Here is a 21,899-nt window from a genome sequence, read left to right on the forward strand (position 1 = left end):
TTTTTTAGGCACACTCTATCTATGTCAGGGCCCATCAAATGAACGCTTTGGATCATCCAAACAATGTGGGCCCACTGTGTTTTTGGTAGTGTTTGGATTCGGGTATGGGCCATCTCTAAACAAGAATATCGGAGGTATCTGAAATATCAGCTGAGATTTCAATATCTAAGTAATGGGAAAGAACGGGATAAAATCTCCTCTTAGTAATCTACCCCTAGTTGTTATAATAACAACAATAACAGTAATAGTAGTTGTTTTGATGGGTGCATTGGGCCACCATTTTACACTAATTGTTAGCGGCCGACCATTTCCACCCATACCCATTCCTAAGGTGAGGACCATCATTTTACATCTCATGTTTTGATGGATGGGCTCCACCATCTCTACGCAAACCTATTCATAGGGCGGGCCTGCTACTTTACACTTCATGTTTTGGTAGAGTGGGCCCACTTTACTCTCTGGGTAGAGAGCTGTAGCCATTTCTTTGGCAGTGTCTTAATTTTTTTTCTCTTCCACTCGGGTTTTATACGGTGTAAACCCGTATCGTATGGCTTACTCTATAGGATGATATCAACCGCCCATTTGATGTGCCACAATGTAAATAGGTTGTGCCCAAAAAGTCGTTTCCATAGGATGATCCTAGCCCTCGATCTATGGAGGAAATAGAGGAACTGGACATTATGGAAACTTCTATAGATCGGAGGGTTGAGATCATCCTATGAAAACGATTTTTGGGGGCACAACCTATTTACGTTGTGGCCCCATCAACTGGATGGTTTGGATCATCTTATGGTGTAAACCATAGGATAATTTTTAAAAAATACTGGACTATACGGCTTACACCATTGAAAATCAAAATCTCCCTCTCTAATGCAATGAGTTGCACAAAACTCTTCATCATTCAAATCTCTATATCTCTCTCTTTGATGGAAAGGGTTGGACCCACCAACTTTCAATAGAAAAACACATTCGGTAGGACACCTTGTTCAATTAATTATTACAGGAGGTATTCTAAACTGAAGGGCGCCCTTGTAGAAATGGGGTGAAGGGCACTCCCATTGGCTGCAAGGAGCAACTGTGCATTTTATGATGGCTGAAAGTCAAAATGCATTAAATGCATAACCGCTCCTTGCAGCCAATGGGGCGCCCTTTCACCCCATTTGTGAAAGGGTGCCCTTCAGTTTAGAATACATCTTATTACAAATAACCACTCTTTGAGAATTTTTTATTTAATATTTATTTATTTCCTCTATTGGTGGTTTTATATTGCCACTAAACCAAAATACTGTCTTTAATTAAGGGTGTCAATGGACAGAGACGGTCTGATGGATTGAAAGGATCCGAAAGTTAATGGGACATGATTTGGGGTCAACAGCTAGATCAAACCATATCCATTGGACCCATATCCTAAGGTCTGATATTATTTTCGATCGTGACACAGGTGAAGTCACAAAATCCAATGTAGGATCCTAGACTAGAAGGGAGATGCAAAGACCATAACCCATACTCAAAGAGTACGATCCGAAAACCCTTGTTTGGTGGCCATTATAGCATTGACATCCGTGGAGACTCCCAGTTATGTCTCTTGGCTAATAATTGCATGTCTGATGATGTGTCACCCTTGTTCCCTCCCTATGATATCTAAGCCAAAATCCACAAGGTGGAATTTTGCTTGGATTTCTTAGGAATGGTGGTCTCTCTTACCTCTCCCTATCTCTATATATTGGTGATGACATCCCTTACCAGCTACAACTACTCTATGAGGTTGACAACCAAACACTACTTATCACTTTTCTAGATCCAATGGGAAGCTCCTGGCAAATCCAATGCTTGTCTCTTCCTTGTGGACTACTTCTTCCACTATTCTCCATGTCTATGCCACACAACCAAACAGACCATGGAAAACTATGGCATATAGCATGGAACCATTGCCGCTTTTAGGGTGATTAATTGGGTCTGTAAATGTTTTGGTCATCACAATTCTGGCCTATTACAATTTGCCATACTATCTAGGGGTGTAAATGGATATTCGAATATTCGATTACCGTCTACATCCGAATCCGTTTAAAGCGAATATTATCCGAATCCGTTTAAAGCGAATATTATCCGAATCCGTTTCAAGCGGATATTATCCGAATCTGTTTAGGAGATATCCGGTTCTTAATGGATGCGAATCTGGTAAATGGTACATCCGATCCGTTTAACGTCCGAATCCGACAAGTACATCCGTTTATTCCGAATATCCGCATCCGTATCTATATATCCGAATTCACATTCAAATTTGGATATCCGGATTCGCATTCAAACTCGGATATCCATATTCGCATTCGAATTCATATATCCGGATTCATTTTATTATTTTAAAAATAAATTTTAAAGGCTATTACATTTCCCAAAATACTCTAAAAAACTGAGTAAAGAAGAAAACACAATTGGGTGGCTACCACCACTTTATTTCATCATAAGGCCAAAAGAGTCTTCTCTTCTAAAGCTTGATTAAATGTCTTATTGCTAGGGCATAGTGTCTTAGGGTTTGGTCATCCATTTACTTCAAATTTAGATATCGAAGTTTAGGATTTGCTAGCATCGATCGATCGCAGAAGGCCTTTCGTGAATGCCTGCTGGCTGTTGCAGTGAGAGCAGTCACCTCATGAAATGGAAAATTGCTAAAAGAAAGTCACTTTTCTGCTACTTCCTAAATGACACTTATTGGGCCATGAAAAGTCTCGCCAAATGCTGTTGAGAATACATTAATTGAATGATCCTAGCCCTTGATCATCAACCTTCATTTTGGGTTGAATATTTGAATCTAATGATACTATACACCTATCAAAATAACAATCACATTAGATGAACAATTATTTTTCAAAAAGTACTGTACGGCCCTTTCATTGGATGATCCAAACCATTCATTTATGGGGTCACAACATAAATAGGTTGTGCCCCAAAAATCATTTCCATAGGGTATGCCTAGAAAATCTTATCCATTGGATTATCCTAACCCTCCATTTTTAAAGCTTGAAATGGACAGGCAAAATGTTGAAAACGGTGAATTTATCTTAGAGCAGTGGTGTTTAGAAAAAAGCCATGGCGGCATGGCGCCATTAATTTTCAAAAGGGAGATGATATTTTCACTCCCCCTGCATTATGCATGAGCCTCCTTTTGAACTAATTAACGCTTTTTGACGTCAAGTCAGAATATAAGGGTGGCGAATGCGTAATACAGGGGGTGAAGCAAGTCTCCATCAGTTTGACAGCAAGTCTCAATTAGTCCCTCTTTTCTCTCTTTTTTAATTATTTTCAACTTTGACGGCAAGTCTCCCTCCCCTACTCCGCCAAAGACCAACTTAAAAAAAAAAAGGAAAATTTGTTACGAAAATGCAAAGATTTCATAATATTGTGAAGTAAGGGTAGAGTTTTCAAAATTATAGGAAAGGGGCTGTCAGGGTACGAAATTAGGTCTTTAGGACATATATACCCCTTGGTTTTTTCCACCCTTTTGAGAAGCTCGTTTCCCTATGCTATTTCACCTACCACCTTCTCTTTTTCTTTCTTCTTCCCAAATGAAGTTCCAACGTGAAATACCACCATTGTTGGATACCTTGGTAGCTCATCCAACGTGAATAACATACGGTCGTTTGGGAAGAAAACACCATTATTTCTTCTTGGTTGATAATCAAACTCCAAGTATGGCCATTCTCCTCTAGTTGAAAAGGGTTTACATATTCTTTTGTTTTCATGTTTTCATGTTTTCATGATTTCTTGGGTTTTCATTTTTTTCATGTTATTTGTGAGGTTTTTTCATGTTGTCATGGTCTACCAGCTTATTTGTTTGGATATTACCATGTTTATCTCTCTCTCTCTCTCTCTCTGTAACTCTCTCTCTCTCTATAACTCTCTCTCTCTCTCTCTGTGTGTGTGTAGAGAGAAGCCTGATTGGATTCGTATGTATACTTGGACTCTTGGAACCAATAGTTAGGCTTCGGAACCACAATTTAGTGGTTCCTCGGACGTTAAATAGTGGTTTCATTACATAAATTATGGTTTCCAAGTGGTTGGTATATTGTATGAGTACTTTATTAGTTGTGAAAGGGATCATGACTGTATCATTAGTGTTTGGAACATATTGGAACCATTACGTAGGCCTTGGAACCACAATTTAGTGGTTTCGAGAGGTTACATAGTGGTTCCAAGACTGAAAATTGTAGTTCCAATAGTCGAACTAGTGTTTGATATATTATTACAGTATTTTAGTGGTTTTAAAAGTCATCATAGACGTATCATTTGTGTTTAAAACTTATTGGAACCATTACTTAGGCCTTGGTTCCGTAATGGTTCCGCCATATAAAATGTGGTTCCGTAATGGTTCCGCCATAGAAAATGTGGTTCCGTAGTGATTTCGGCTTATAAAATGCGGTTCCCTACTGGTTCCGTTGTGAAAAATGTGGTTCCGTAATGGTTTCGGGGTGAAAAATGTGGTTCCGTAATGGTTCCGCCTTAGAAAATGTGCTTCCGTAGTGGTTTCGGCTTATAAAATGTGGTTCCCTACTGGTTCTGGGCTGAAATATGTGGTTCCCTAATGGGTTCGAGGTATAAAATGTGGTTCCCTAATGGGGTGAAAACTGTGGTTCCCTAATGGTTTCGGGGTGAAAAATGTAGTTTTGTAATGGTTCCGACGTAGAAAATGTGGTTCCGTACTGGTTTCGGTTTATAAAATGTGGTTCCCTAGTGGTTCCGGGGTGAAAACTGTGGTTCCCTAATGGTTTCGGGGTGAAAAATGTAGTTCTGTAATGGTTCCGACGTAGAAAATGTGGTTCCGTACTGGTTTCGGGTTATAAAATGTGGTTCCCTAGTGGTTCCGGGGTGAAAATTGTGGTTCCCTAATGGTTTCGGGTGAAAAATGTAGTACTGTAATGGTTCCGACGTAGAAAATGTGGTTTTGTATTGGTTTCGGCTTATAAAATGTGGTTCCCTACTGGTTCCGTTGTGAAAAAATGTGGTTCCCTAATGGTTTCGGGGTGAAAAATGTGGTTCCCTAGTGGTCTCGGGTTGAAAAATGTGGTTCCCTAATGGTTTCGAGGTATAAAATGTGGTTCCGTAATGGTTTCGAGGTAGAAAATGTGGTTCCGTAGTGGTTTCGGCTTATAAAATGTGCTTCCCTAGTGGTTGCGGGGTGAAAAATGTGGTTCCCTAATGGTTTTGGGGTGAAAAATGTGTTTCCGTAATGGTTCCGACGTAGAAAATGTGGTTCCGTAGTGGTTTAGGCTTATAAAATGGGCATCCCTACTGGTTCCGGGTTGAAAAATGTGGTTCCCTAATGGTTTCGAGGTATAAAATGTGGTTCCGTAATGGTTCCGCCATAGAAAATGTGGTTCCCTAGTGGTTTCGGCTTATAAAATGTGCTTACCTACTGGTTCCGTTGTGAAAAATGTGGTTCCCTAATGGTTTCGGGGTGAAAAATGTGGTTTCGTGATGGTTCCGACTTAGAAAATGTGGTTCCGTAGTGGTTTCGGCTTATAAAATGGGCATCCCTACTGGTTCCGGGTTGAAAAATGTGGTTCCTTAATGGTTTCGAGGTATAAAATGTGGTTCCGTAATGGTTCCGCCATAGAAAATGTGGTTCCCTAGTGGTTTCGGCTTATAAAATGTGCTTACCTACTAGTTCTGTTGTGAAAAATGTGGTTCCCTAATGATTTCGGGGTGAAAATGTGGTTCCGTGATGGTTCCGACTTAGAAAATGTGGTTCCGTAGTGGTTTCGGCTTATAAAATGGGCATCCCTACTGGTTCCGGGTTGAAAAATGTGGTTCCCTAATGGTTTCGAGGTATAAAATGTGGTTCCGTAATGGTTCCGCCATAGAAAATGTGGTTCCCTAGTGGTTTCGGCTTATAAAATGTGGTTCCCTAGTGGTTGCGGGGTGAAAAATGTGGTTCCCTAATGGTTTCGGGGTGAAAAATGTGTTTTCGTAATGGTTCCGACGTAGAAAATGTGGTTCCGTAGTGGTTTCGGCTTATAAAATAGGCATCCTTCGGGGTTCCGGGGTGAAAAAGGTGGTTTAGTATTGGTTTCGGGGTGAAAAATGTGGTTCCATAATGGTTCCGACGTAGAAAATGTGGTTCCGTAGTGGTTTCGGCTTATAAAATAGGCATCCTTCGGGGTTCCGGGGTGAAAAAGGTGGTTCAGTAATGGTTTCGGGGTGAAAAATGTGGTTCCCTAATGATTCCGGGGTGAAAAATGTGGTTCTGTGATGGTTCCGACTTAGAAAATGTGGTTCCGTAGTGGTTTCGGCTTATAAAATGGGCATCCCTACTGGTTCCGGGTTGAAAAATGTGGTTCCCTAATGGTTTCGAGGTATAAAATGTGGTTCCGTAATGGTTCCGCCATAGAAAATGTGGTTCCCTAGTGGTTTCGGCTTATAAAATGTGCTTACCTACTGGTTCCGTTGTGAAAAATGTGGTTCCCTAATGATTTCGGGGTGAAAAATGTGGTTCCGTGATGGTTCCGACTTAGAAAATGTGGTTCCGTAGTAGTTTCGGCTTATAAAATGGGCATCCCTACTGGTTCCGGGTTGAAAAATGTGGTTCCCTAATGGTTTCGAGGTATAAAATGTGGTTCCATAATGGTTCCGCCATAGAAAATGTGGTTCCCTAGTGGTTTCGGCTTATAAAATGTGGTTTCCTAGTGGTTGCGGGGTGAAAAATGTGGTTCCCTAATGGTTTCGGGGTGAAAAATGTGTTTCCGTAATGGTTCCGACGTAGAAAATGTGGTTCCGTAGTGGTTTCGGCTTATTAAATAGGCATCCTTCGGGGTTCCGGGGTGAAAAAGGTGGTTCGGTAATGGTTTCGGGGTGAAAAATGTGGTTCCGTAATGGTTCCGATGTAAAAATGTGGTTCCGTAGTGGTTTCGGCTTATAAAATAGGCATCCTTCGGGGTTCCGGGGTGAAAAAGGTGGTTCAGTAATGGTTTCGGGGTGAAAAATGTGGTTCCCTAATGATTTCGGGGTGAAAAATGTGGTTCCGTGATGGTTCCAACTTAGAAAATGTGGTTCCGTAGTGGTTTCGGCTTATAAAATGGGCATCCCTACTGGTTCCGGGTTGAAAAATGTGGTTCCCTAATGGTTTCGAGGTATAAAATGTGGTTCCGTAATGGTTCCGCCATAGAAAATGTGGTTCCCTAGTGGTTTCGGCTTATAAAATGTGGTTCCCTAGTGGTTGCGGGGTGAAAAATGTGGTTCCCTAATGGTTTCGAGGTGAAAAATGTGTTTCCGTAATGGTTCCGACGTAGAAAATGTGGTTCCGTAGTGGTTTCGGCTTATAAAATAGGCATCCTTCGGGGTTCCGGGGTGAAAAAGGTGGTTTAGTAATGGTTTCGGGATGAAAAATGTGGTTCCGTAATGGTTCCTACGTAGAAAATGTGGTTCCGTAGTGGTTTCGGCTTATAAAATAGGCATCCTTCGGGGTTCCGGGGTGAAAAAGGTGGTTCAGTAATGGTTTCGGGGTGAAAAATGTGGTTCCGTAATGGTTCCGATGTAGAAAATGTGGTTCCGTAGTGGTTTCGGCTTATAAAATGTGGTTCTCTAGTGGTTCCGGGGTGAAAACTGTGGTTCCCTAATGGTTTCGGGGTGAAAAATGTGGTTCTGTAATGGTTTCGACGTAGAAAATGTGGTTCCGTAGTGGTTTCGGCTTATAAAATGTGGTTCCCTACTGGTTCCGTTGTGAAAAATGTGGTTCCCTAATGGTTCCGCCGTAGAAAATGTGGTTCCGTAGTAGTTTCGGCTTATAAAATGTGGTTCCCTAGTGGTTCCGGGTTGAAAAATGTGGTTCCCTAATGGTTTCGAGGTATAAAATGTGGTTCCGTAATGGTTCCGCCATAGAAAATGTGGTTCCATAGTGGTTTCGGCTTATAAAACGTGATTCCCTAGTGGTTGCGGGGTGAAAAATGTGGTTCCCTAATGCTCTGTTTGGTTCTCTTATTCTGAGAGAAATAGCAGCGAATGTAATTCTAGTAATTCGCCCGAGTGTGTTTGGTAGGATATTTAAACAAAATGGAGTGTTTGACCGCCGTGGATTTCTGTCGCTTGTCGGTGACGTGGCAGCCTCAAAACTCGCCAGAGAAATTTCTCCAATTTGAAGGAAAAAGGGGAGAAATTCTCGACAAATTTAATTTGGGAAATGTTATCAGCACTACTGTATTTTGATGAGGGCACTCTCACTTTATTAAAAGTACGGTGTGGCCCACGTCGTAGGATGATCCAAACCGTCCATTAGATGGACCACAGCCTAAATAGATTATACCCCAAAAGTTATTTATATAGGTTGATCCTAACCCTCTGATCTATAGAGGGTTAGGATCAACCCTCTGTGGACCCCGATCCGAGAGAGGGAGGCGGCGAGGGAACGAGCCCCACACGCTAACAGTCTCAGGATCATCCACGTGAATGGAGAGCTCTACCAAGGAACTCTCGAAAGAATGTGCCTCTCACAGCATGAATGGCGATACAAAGGGAGATACCTCTCGATTCGGGGACTAACCCAGATTCGAGGCGTACCTTAAACAAATAAGAGTCGCCATCCAAGGAAAAGGGTCCAAGGATCCCATACTATGCTCTGTTGCAACGGATAACCAGAGATAAAAAGGAGGATTCGTGCCTGGTTACGAATTCGGAAGGTCTAAAGAGCACCTCATCCGCCCAAGTGCAAGCACCTGGTCTCTTATGCCATTTACTTAATAATTTTGAAGAGTTTTGGGCGAAAGTCATATGAAATGGGAACGGATATCTTCGAGAAGACGTCTATCTAATCATGCATGTCTCGGAGATGAATAATACGCATATGCATAAAATAAATGAAAGATGTGTCACCTAAGCAAAACTAGGTTATAAGTGACATGCCTAATGGGTGTCTAAGTTCTGGTGTGCAAACACATGCATGTTACAGCAAAAGGTATAGGATCTGTACGTGAAAGTAAGAAAACACAACAAAACACACGGCACAAATAAACTCTATACACAGCAGGACAAGACAAATCCTAAAACTCTAATGCAGGACTTGACTCGGACCAAGATGGACGTCCATCCCAGCTGCTCTACGTATCCTGGCCTCGGAAGAATCGGAGTCAACGTAGTTCGATGACCTATTCTAAACTACGATGCCTAACCATCTAGAACCGCTATCCTAGACTCGATTCCACTAGACTCGACTGATTTTTAAAGCTTTTTCCACAATTGCTTAAGTTCAAGTGAATTATGATTTTTAGGACTCTCTATATGCCCTAACTAATGCAGGTTGTTTAGCCTTAAGCTAATGCAGGTGGGCCCTACATCCTATGTGTATCTAGGCTGTGCAACATAAAGAAAACCATGGGCTGACTATATGCTTCCTAGTCTAGCCATCGGTTCGACTAAGTGTCTAACCGATCGACTCGAGGCCTCCTAACTCTAGGGACACTCACACGACATGACACACCATATCAATACAATCAGGACCGACTCCTAACTCTAAAACACCCTAAATATCTAGGACAGACTCCTAACTCTAGGGGAAGATCTTTTTGAAAAAGGTTTTGAAGTTTTTTGTATTTTTGAGAATGTTTGAAATGTTTATTTTTAAAGGTTTGGCTGGACCTGGGATGTGGATCCCAAGCTGCACTACGTACCTCATGGAAAGGGATCAAGCCAACGTAGTTCGGAAACAGACTTTCCTAACTACTTCTAATGACTCAAGATTTTTGAGATTTTTGGTTTTTCAGATGTTTTCGAATTTTTGGTTGTTTTATAGTGTTTTTTGAGTTTGTAAGTATTTTTAAGAGGTTTTTGGATTTTTAAATATCTTTGAGATGTTTTTTGAATTTTTTAAGTGTTTTTGAGATGTTTTTAGATTTTTAAGTATCTTTGAGATGTTTTTGGTGTTTTTGGAATCTTTGACACAAGAAGAACAAAATCCTATCATCATAAGGGCAGGACTGACTCCTGAAATCCCGCAAAGGTCGGACAGCATCCTATGCTTTGCGGGGGAAAAAGAACAGAATAACAACTCTGCAAGGGTTGGACAGCATCTTATACCTTGCAGGAGCGGATAGAAAGACACGATATGATGAGAGGTTGGATGGAATCTTAACCCCTATGATGATAAGACTGACTCTTGAAAGATTGACTCTCTAGCTAAGGACAGACTCCTATGATAAAGGATTGACTCTCAAACTGGTGACTCTAAGAGAGGGGATGACATATAGACAAAACATGTCTTCTAGAGAAAAGGGGAGACAAGGAGGAGTACTAATGAGACTAGGCAAGTCTTCTAAACACAGAGATGGGCTCCATTGCCCTTGCAATGATAAAAGGGGTAAGACAACTACCAGGCCAAGTTGGTCTTCAACTAAGAAGGGAGTTTCTAACGATGAGGCTGAGCAAGCCTCCTACGTGTGACTCACTAACGAGACAAAGCCTATCTCTTAAAGGGGATGACTTTCTCTGCACGAGACATGGCTTGTCTTCTAAAAGAGGGCGCTAGATGATCCTTTCATCGCCCTTTCAATGATAAGGCTCCTAATATACAAGGGATACACACCTAAACGACTGGGCAAGTCTTTTAAGAAAAGAGGGGAATGCTACTTAGACTGAGCAAGTCCCCTAAGGATGGGCTTGGGCTATCGCCTTCATCGCTCTTTACAATGACAGGAGATTCTAGCATCTAAAGAAATTTAACAAAAATCTAAAAGACTGTGTTAGTCTATCAAAGAGAGAAGAAAAGGCTACCAGATAGTCGTAAATTTCATTCTATTCTTATAAAAATAAATCAAGCAAAGAAGAATTTTCCAATAGAATAGCAATCATAAAAAGGTAAACAATATTAATTAGTCCAGACCAGCCGCTGGATAACCTAATAAAGTAAAAGTAAACAATAGCAAACACTTCTATTCCCAACCACACACACCACCCCAATAAGGGGATGAAATCAGATGATGCTAAAGTAATCATCTGATATCATAATACACATAATAATATTTCCACATCCCGCCTTGAAATCAGACAGTACTCATGTCGATAATATCGAATAGAGTAGTCATCTGATCTCCTTCTTCCTATTTAAACAATTTATTTAAATAAAAACATCTAAAAATGGGCTTAGGCTAGCGCCTTCATCGCCCTTTCAAAAAAAAAAAATGATAGGATTATATGAACTTTATAGGAAAAACTACCTCTGAACTGAGAAAGCATAACTGTTGATTCGTAGAATTGCAAGAATTATCCTACCTCAATTGCATATAGTATCAAACAACTCATATAACAAATAAGGATACATCCATTATGCTACACAATTTTCAAACAAACACAGATCATATCTATAGAATGGAAGGACTTATTTAGACAATAGATATATGCTTCAGTCATTACAAATTATAGATACAAAGTGCAGGAAACCATAGACAACAGCTACACTGATATTGGCATATTAAAAATGAAAGGGAAATGAAACCCATGTGATTATTTATGAGTGCTATCAAATGCAGGAAATGATGTACATCATCTACACTAAGATTGGCATATTAAAAATGAAAGGAAATGAAACCTATGTAATCAGTTATAAATGTTATAAAGTGCAGGAAATGATGGACAGCAGCTTCACTGAGATGGGCATATTAAAAATAAAAGGAAATGAAATCTATGTGATCAATTATAAGTGCTATAAAGTGTAGGAAATGATGGATAGCAGTTAGAATTTTAGAAAAAACCATAATTACATAGTTCAAATTGCTTCAACATACAGAGAAAATTAATCCTAACCAAATATTTTCATTCTAACCCTTTTCAAAATTCTGTTCATATACAGCCCTGTTCATATACAGCCAAGGAAACCTTCTTGTCATGAATCTGCTAGTTTAAAATTATCATAAGTCGCAACAACTGACCATGGACCTTACTCTTTTGGATATGAACCATGTTAGTATTTATGACTATCTTTTTTTTTTACACAAAAAGGAATGTATGGGCTGAAATGAACCCTTCAAACATATATATTTGCTCTCTCTTTTTATTCTCTAGTCAAACCTTCGCTAAAGTTATTCACATCCCTTCTTCTTTTAAAACAATCCACTGATAGGTATTTGACTATTCTTTTATACTTTTTAAAAGAGAGATGAATGAGTAAAAGATGATACCACCAACTAAAAAAAATGAGTCATTTTATAACCCCTTAATAGTAACCTCGATCTTCTTTTTATAGAGGAGAGGGTGTGCTGATTTTAATACTCCTCAGCCTTTATACATGCACCCCTATTTCAACTTCTTTTAAATGATTCATGGAGCAATCGTTGTCATAAAGGTATTCATTATGGCACAAATAGATCTCGTTCTTTGCTCAAGAAATGACAAGAAACAATTGTTATTTGTAATAATCATTTAACTCCATACAGCACTTTGGGATCAAGAAAAAATCTGAACAAATTTATTTTGATTCAATCTCATGAATGATTTACCAAAACCTTTATGAAAATTTAAACTCTTAACACCCTTCTCTTCTAATTTTCTAAATAAAGACAAGAAAGAAAAAACCAAGATGATAACAGGATAAGAAACATAGATTTACAAGAGGGTGAAAGGTCCCACATCCAAGCACTCAAATATATGACAAGATAAAAAGAAACGCAGAAATCAACATTCAGAATGGAGCAAAACATTGAGATATAAATAGAAATTGATACTTCTAAGCTATAAAGATAAAGAAAAATGAAATGGGTTCCAACAGAAATCAGCAAGGTTATACAGATGGGTTTTGGAGATGAGGGTATGAGGATGTAGAAGTGATAAAAGTAGAGGTGGTTGATGGGGGAAAACGTAAGTAGGCATGAGGCTGCCATTATCAAAGGTGTATGGGCTGATTCCATGACACAGGAAGCATTTACTGAACTACAAGAGAATGGGCTGAAAATACATACGATCATAGAGACAAAACTGTACATACTTGAGAACATAAAGATATAGCTGAACATGCACATGATGATGTAACACAACTGAACTAAAATAAAGCGTGCACAAGATGATAAAGACACAGATGAACTGAACTTTAAGCATATACATAGAGATATCGACACTACTGATCTGTAATAAAGCATATACGCTTGACAATGAGAACATAACTGAACTATGATTGACTCATGTACACAATTAAAGAGAAATCAAAGAGACATTCTCTGTGAAAACACAATTATTCTACTCAGGAAGAAAACTGTTTCTATATGGATACTTAGAATCTTTAGGAGAAATAATCACCAGCATATACAAAATTTGTTTTATGACCATCAATAAATGTTTGGACTGATGTGGTGCATTTTATAAAAAAATTTAGATGAGAGAACCAAAAGAAATTTTTATCACAGAACAATTCAAACGTACATAAGAAGGTCAATCTCCAGATTTGCAGCATTAAATGACTGCTTGTCATTTGTTAGGAACACGTTGATGGGTAGTCCAAACCACTTATGACATTAAAATGTATAAAACTGAAAATAACTATGACTGTTAGACTTTGTTCAAAACCAATCAAATATTGAAATAAAAAATAAAAAAAAAAAAAAAATAGTCCAACCGATTTCTGAAATTATTTTTAAATGCGTGGACCAAATTAACCATATCAATATCGATGAAAGCATCATTTGGTTAACACTTCATCAATCAACATCAACAAGACTATAAAATCCATAGTAATCTATTCATAAAAAATAAATCTGTGTGTTTAAAAAACAAATGGTTTGGCCAAAAACCTAATCAGCTCCAGGCTTAAAATAATAATAATACAGAGCATACACTTTAAGGTTTCCAAATTTATAAACGAAAATTTCTATTAATCAAACAACCACAACTATTGAAAAATAACAACAAATTATCAACTCAAATGAAATTTCTACTAACTATGCAGATCGAAGAGGTATAATATCATAGAACAAAGCTATTATCAGAACACATAACAGAAATGCCATACCAATATTTACAATATGCTAAGGAGAATTAACCTAACCATGCTCTGACGATCATCTCAAACCATTTTATCTAAAGGCAATCATGATTTCCAAAATGATAAACTTCTAGAAGTCAATTAAAGAACTAATAGACAAGGTAAGTCTATAAAAATTTCAAGACATGGTTGTGCTAAAATAGAAGAAAATAACTCTCTTGTAAACATATGAATCAGCATTGCCATAAATTTTTAACTAAGACTAAAAACCTGTACGAACCCTTTTAAATAACAAGACCCTAGAATAAATAAATAATAAAAATAAATAAAAAATCTCTTGATGAGTTTACAATCATTTGACACTAAGAAAGCCACAACAGAGATCATTTTAATAAACAGACACAATTAAAGTTGCTCATTGGGGTTGCAAAATTCTCAGTGAAAACCATTTGACAGGTTCAAAATTATATCAATATAAGAAAAATCCTTGACAATCACTTATTGGGCAAGTACAATATAAACCACTTGATAATATGGATTCCTCACAAACCAAGAGTACACAAGATTATAGACCCCACTATAAGCTTTAGACTAATATGTAATGTTTGACCTGCTAGATTCACAAAGAGAATTTCTACAAAATACATATTATTTCCAAAAATGCCATTTATTGCCCCTAAAGGCCCTCACGACTTACAAAATGTAACTTGTACATATAAATCTTCCTATCCAAATTCACTATACTTATATCATTATCTCAACTCAACACAATCTTTGATACCAAATGGCACAGAATCTAGCTATAACCCACGCATTTGGTCGATCCAAAGGGAACAGACTTAGCCACAGAAAGAAGGCAAGTTAACCAGAAGAGAATATCAATGGTCCTCACGTCATTTATTTTATAAACATACAAAACAATAATAAACTAGAGAAAATTAAACCATGGCAAGTAAAAATTCATATGATTCAACAACATGAACAATATAATGATCTACATCTCAGAAATTAATCAAGAGTTAAAGCAAATGAAATAACATTGCTATAGAAAAATACCTTTTATCTGTGTTGCTGTGATTTGGAACTAAAAATGACAGATTCACCTTTGCTTAATAGCAAAAAAAAATGAGTTTGATGCTGAAAATCTTCTCGATCTTTGCTTTAACTCCTCTCTTTGAATTAAGTCCCTTTTCCTCTTTTAGAACTTGTGATGTTGATCCAAAGAATCTGATTATGCCGATGATACTCTACTCCAGATCGAAACAACTTCCTTTTTTTTTATTCTTCCTTAAATCTGCAACTCTCACTCCATTTTTTCTAAACACAAATCTAAGGCTTGAGAAAAAAAATGAATCTATGGTTTAGGATTAAGACAACAGGGGATCTCAGATTTTCTTGCAGCCGCTTCCTCTCTATCTTTAGCTAGGGTTCAATAAAAGCTTCAAACAGAGTTTTTGAAATTGTAAAAATCAGCTCTAACACAAATAGGTTCGAATCTAAGGTGTAAGAAGCAGATCTAAAGCTTTTCTTGGATTTTTAGAGCCGGATCAAGGATTTTTAGAGCCGGATCGAGGGTTTCATAAGCAAAGTTAGGATTTCAAGAAGAAAATGAGCTTAAGGTTAGGGTTTCTACCCATGCAATCAACAAAAGCGCTAGCTGATAACAAGATCTATCAAAGGATCTACTCGTCGGAATTCTAACACGCTCGCCGGAGAAGATGAAATGGCCGGAGAATCGATCGGAAAATATGAAAAATGAGATCTAGTTTTTTTTCTCTTTGGATTTTCTAAATTTTTCCTATAGATCTGAGATTTTGAATGAGTAGATCTACGATTTTGAATGAGTTCGGGTTTGGATCTTAGATCTAGGGTTCTATATGAAGAAAACAAGAGGGAGGATAGAGATAGTGAAGTAAAGAAGAAGAAAGAAGATTGACTGGGATTTTTTGTCGGAGATCCGGCCACGGTTTGCTCGGAGAAAATGATCGGAGGAAGAAAAAACGATCGGAGTAAAGGTTTGAGGATTTTCTCTCGCTCTATTTCTCTCTGATTTTCCTTTTTTTTTTCTTTCGAATTTTCTCAGATCTGGAAAATCCTCCCTCTGTAAACGAATTTTTTATTTTTATAGAAAAAAAATGAGGCTGATAATGGCACTACCATTTGATAGGCGCGCGATTTTGCGCGTCCTATTCGGATAAAACTTACACCATTCCAGAAAACAATCGCCCCCCTCTCAGGATAAATGCACCCCCCTTCTCTGAACTTGACCTACGACTTTGCTCGACTCGTTCGCTAGGCAAACGAAATCGGATTTTGACGAGATTTTGCAGGGATTTTTCTGGGACCCTAACCTAGCTAAGGATGGAGTTTGGGATCCTAGCTGCTTGATTTGATGGGGTTTTTCGCAAAACTGGAAGGTTTAGGGCACGGTCAAAATGGGGTGTCTACACCCTCTAGCATTCAGATCAGAGGGTTAGGATCAACCAATGGAAATGAATTTTTGGGGCACAACCTATTTAGGCTGTAGCCAATCTAATGGACAGTTTGGATCATCCGCGGGACATACCGTACTTTTCATAAAGGGAGAGTGCCCCCATCAAAACACAAATACGGTAGTGTTTTAATTTTTCTGTAATTGTCATAAGTTTATAACTTTCATGAGTAGTTTTTTTTTGTAATTGTCATATTTTGTTTGTAATTTTCCTTCTTTATTACCATTTTTCGGTAATTTTTCATTTAAAACCACTCCTATAGCAAGTCTAATAAACCGTAATGATTACTATTGTTTTTTCTACTTTTGCTAGCCACCTTTTCACCCATTTACTTCTTCAAATCTTTGCATCAGGACGGGCCACAGGCCGAGCAAGTGGAATCGGCGAAGGTGGCTAGCAAATTCCTGTAAAAAGAAAAAAGGGATATGTTATCAGCACTATTGTATTTTGACGAGGGCACTCTTACTTTATTAAAAGTACGGTATGGACCCACCATAGGATGATCCAAACCGTCCATTAGATGGGCCACAACCCATGTCGGTTGTGCCCCAAAAATCATTTCCGTAAGTTGATCCTAACCCTCCGATTTGAATGTTAGGGGTTGATAACCCTCTATAGATTGGACGGTTAGGATCAACCTATGGAAATAATTTTTGGAGCACAACCTATTTAGGTTGTGGCCCATCTAATGGACGGTTTGGATCATCCAATGGTGCGGGCCATACTATACTTTTAATAAAGTGAGAGTGCCCTCATCAAAATACAATAGTGCTGATAACATTTTCCAAAAAAAATCTCCCAAACCAACCAAACACCTTCCGAGAGATTTGCTCTCAATCTCCCCTTTGACTGATTCCCTTTTGATTTGCTTTCAATCTCCCTTTGACTTCTGCTTCTCCAAATCCTCCCAACATATACCTGCATCCAAACAGAGCATAATGGTTTCGGGGTGAAAAATGTGTTTCAAGCTTTTAATCCAACGAGAGGTGCATTTTGGGAATAGCAATCCAAGGGGTGAGCCGCATTGCAAAAATGAATGAGAAGTTTAGTTCGGCCCCACCAACATGAGAATAGTATGATCTGAACCGTTCATTTGGTGGAACGAAGGGCATTGTGTAGACATAGCCTGAAAATCACGCTAATAGAAAATTGCTGATCATTAGAAATTTTTGCTCTTTCTTTTCCCAGCCAATGATTTCGCAAGCCACCAATTGGATGGTCATGATCATCTTAAAGGTCAATTATAGGCCCGGTCATGCTGTTGTTGCATGGGTGGGCCAGAGTCAGGTTTAAATGCGCTTCTCATAACATCTATTGGAAGTGATGTTGTGCCTTGTGAAACAGTACGTGTGAAATGGACTTTTATCTGCCTCTCAAACCTGACTTTTAAAAAGTAAAAATAATAGGTCAGTAAAAGTAAAACTAAAGAGGGGTATTTCAGTCTTTTAAAAATCTGACAACCCCTCTTTTACAAATTCGGCAACTCTACCCTTACTTAACAATATAACTATAACTTTGCATTTTCATAACAAATTTTCCAAAAAAAAATACCTATAAAAAAAAAAAGACCAACTTAAATAATATTTTGGCATTTTGCGAAGTCCCACCTCTCACCCATTTTCTTTCTCTGGATCTCTTCCACGCACCAAAGGTCCAAAGCCCACAGGGCCCTAACTTCTACTCCTCACCCTACCTCTTCTGGCCGACTCTTCCCCTTCCTTTCTCTTCCCTTACCTCTGAAAATCCAGTGATCCCCCCTTCCTAAGCACCCCTACAAGAAGAAGAAGAAGAAGAAGAACCACCCATCGCAAGAAAAAGAAGAAGATGGCCGCTAATTGTTGCCACTAATTGCGACCACCATCACGGATATTTCTCTCATCTCCCTCAGTATTTCTCTCTCTGTAATTCTGTATCTCTCTATCTTTGTAGATATCTTTCTTGTGGTCGAGAGGGTTTGAGAAAGGCTTGTGTTACAAGCTTTGTTTTGCCCTTTACAAGCTTTGTTTGATCTCCCATTAGGGCTGGCAATTTCACCCGAAAAAGCGGGGATCCGCCCCGCCCCGCCCCGTTTGGGGAGGGGATTCCCCGATTTGAGTGGGGAAGGGGATGGAGTTGTCCCCGCCCCGCCCCGCTCCGCCCCGCTAATCAATGCCATTTTTTGTAAATTTTAAGTGTTTTTTTTATGGAAAACTACTAGAAACTCTGTGGATCGGCTACAAGATTCCCCCAAACATAAACTTAGCTTGTCTTTTCCTTTTAATTAGCTTCTGAGAGCATTTTGGGAACTATAATAACCTTTTCACAGATGTTGAAATAATAAAGACAAGCTGAGAGCCTAAGACGCTGAGTGTATGCAATTATCAAAAAATCGTAGTGCCAACAGAATTTTAGGGTTGGATTGCAGGTTTTAATTTTCAACAAGAAAAATTTAACTACTAGAAATTTGTTTCATGTCAGCACTAGACTAAATTGCAGTTAAAGAAATAAGTCATTTGTTGATTTTGTTCTCTTCTCCATTCTCATTTCTCATACTCATCTGGGGGTTAACATACTATACAGAATGAACTAATGAATATTATTTTGCGTGTGTGAGCGCCCACTTATGGACTTTTAAAGTTTATTGTGACTACTGAAATAGTTACTTTTTGCACATTGGCTGCCTGTTAATGAAGGTAATCCTGGTGCTCATTTCCTATTTATCATTCCATAATTTATACAGAAAATTGCTGAAAGATGAGGTCCTGTTGTTATTTATGTTTGTTGTCTCATCCATGCATTTCTGATTTTGTCCATCTGTTTGTTGATCACATGAATAGAATCATAGCATTCATCACAATATTGTCTATAATGGACGTAGAAGAAAGAAGCTCTGTTTGCTGGTTTGGTTGGGTTACAAAGAGGGGGCGGGGCGGGGAGGGGATTTTGTCCCCGAAGGATGCGGGGAGGAGAAGGGGAAGGGGAAGGGGATTAGATATTCCCCGCGGGGAGGGGAAGGGGAAGGGGAGGGGGAAAATTCCCCGCAGAGGGGAAGGGGAAGGGGACCCCAACATCCGGCCCCGACCCTCCCCGTTGCCACCCCTATCTCCCATCCTCCTCACTAGAGTGTAGAATCATCTTCCTTTTATCCGACGGATATCCCAATTCAAATCATATCCGTTGGATTCAAATTCGGCCAGAAACAATACATATCCGTCGAATTCGAATTCGGATACGGATACCGATTATGGTAAACGAATTTGAATTCGGATATAACAATATCCAATTCGAATTTGATTTTGATCCGTTTACACCCCTAATACTATCATCTGATGATTTCAGTCCTTTGATCGAACATGATGAAAAAAATATCTATTAACATATCTTGAACTCTTGAAGCCGTTTATTTTTGCACCCCTCAATCTTTAGATTGATATCTCCAATCGCTGTGGGACCTAGACCCTCCAATGGCATGTGATGGCCCATAAATTCAATATATGTTCCTTACTCACCAAGAAAATGTGTCACATCATGATGGTCGTTTTCGTTCATGGAGAAGACGTGATATCTAAGACTCAAATTGTTTTTGTCAGTGATCCTGTACGGGTTGGACCAGTACCACTTGTACGGTGATTGGGTCCATAAATATTCTTGGTCTTGGCCCTACTTTCATTGGATGAGTTCTCACCTTTGATCAATCTTCAGAAAGAAATCTACGTTCGTCGTCAGATCTGGACCCACTTGGTCGCTCTGTAATGTCCCATTAGATCAATGGTCATGATCACCAAGACAATGTGCCGAATTGTGTCGTTTCCATTCACCAAGAAGAGATCGTCATTTGGCTATCCAAGCTCTCATTTAACCTTTCATAACTCCAAATCACTTTATTTCCAGTCAAAATACTGTGACAGTCGCGTATGTGAAGTTTCAGAGTGGGATTCGTTTTACTTAGGTGCAACGCAATCTCTTTTTATAAAGAGTGTAAGTGAAGGGGAAAACAATACTACTCTCTGAAACATGGTTTTGATGCAGGAAAAAAGCGATATAATCAATAAAGAAACTTTGCTGAAATAAGTGCAGAGGTATTTCAGCTTTAATTCTTCTTCTTCTTCTCCTCCTACTCTCTCTCTCTTGTTTGGATTTTTTTCCATTAGAGAAGAAATATAGCATGCTGCTGTTGTGGGTAGGGGTGCAACTTGGGTCGGGCTCAACCCGAACCCGACGGGTTCAACCCTATTTCGCTCAGGTTGGGTTGGGTTAGGGTTGGGAAAAGCCAACCCGATTTCATTTGGGGATAGGTCAGGGTTGAGGCCTTGGCAACCCGACCCGAACCGAAGCGGACCACTATCCTGTAGTTTTCTCATGATTTTCTAGGATTATGTGCTTTTTTTTCCCTGTTTTTTCCTATTTGGCCCGAGATGAACCCAACTCAACCCGACCCGATTTAGAGGCGGGTTGGGTTAGGGTTGACCATCCCCAACACGAGGCTCGGATTGGGTTGGGTTAGGGTTGGCCTCAATCCGACCCAACCTGACCCGAGTTGCACCCCTAGTTGTGGGTTTGGATTTTTTGAGAACCGATTTCTATTTTTTAGATGGTTTAATGAAGATTGTATTTTTATTGTGGAGGAATTCAAAAGTGAAGGGAGACGCTGCAAAAAAGAGGTGAAAGAGCTCTTCTATTGGTTACACATCACCATCATGCATTAATAATAGCTGAAAAGTAAAAAATGATGGTTATGTGCCCTCCCAATTTATATGTAATCCACCGCATTAGTTTGCTGCCCTTCCTCTTTCTCCAAAATGCAAGTTGCCATGGGAAACGATATCTACTCCCTTTCAGTTTAATAATGGCTCTAATAGCTGTTAAATACTATTAGAATTCGGAATGGCAATTGAATATTTAGGCCCAGTTCATTTAAGGTTGTGACATCCGATTGTGGGCTTACAACCAATTATTGGGCTCAGATGTTTATTATTGGACGAATTAAACATCTAAGTCCAACAATTGGTTGGAAGCTCACAATTAGTTATCACAATCTTAAACAAACAAGGCATTAATAGTTTAGATAATCGTAATATGTGGCCCCTGTCTTGTGCCATCATATAGTTTCTCTGATGTGACTTGGCCCGGTTGAAATGGTTTGGATCTTTGCAGGGGCGATGCCAGAAATTTTGCACAAGGGGGGCAAAAATTATAGTAAATTTTGCACAAGGAAGGGATATAAAAATGGTAAAATTAAAATTTTAAACTTATTTTTTATCTTAGGGATGATTGGAAAGAGGGGAATATTTTTTAAAAAAGGGAGTAAGTATAAAAAAATATTAAAAAATAAAGGTTTTTTTTTTTCCCAAAAAATTAAGGGCGGCAATTGTCCCCCTTCCCTTTCAAGTGCCATCGCCCTGGATCTTTGAAAAAGTGGTCCCTTAAGTTGTGTTCTGCAACCATTATCTGCAACCATTATCCGCCTGTAACTCTTTTTT

At 39.0% G+C, this 21,899-nt stretch overlaps 1 long non-coding RNA gene across 1 annotated transcript; it reads right to left on the minus strand.

Annotated features, from left to right (window-relative positions):
* Window positions 1–2,415: 2,415 nt before the first annotated feature.
* Window positions 2,416–16,028, minus strand: LOC143886318 (uncharacterized). The gene is made up of 2 exons (XR_013253738.1): window positions 15,005–16,028; window positions 2,416–2,826 (listed from the first exon to the last, which is right to left on the minus strand). It is a non-coding gene; the product is annotated as an uncharacterized LOC143886318 (long non-coding RNA).
* Window positions 16,029–21,899: the final 5,871 nt, after the last annotated feature.

This window comes from Tasmannia lanceolata, unplaced genomic scaffold (assembly GCF_043159265.1).
Source record: "Tasmannia lanceolata isolate RefF3 unplaced genomic scaffold, GAP_Taslan_0.1 ptg000011l, whole genome shotgun sequence".
NCBI lineage: Eukaryota > Viridiplantae > Streptophyta > Magnoliopsida > Canellales > Winteraceae > Tasmannia > Tasmannia lanceolata.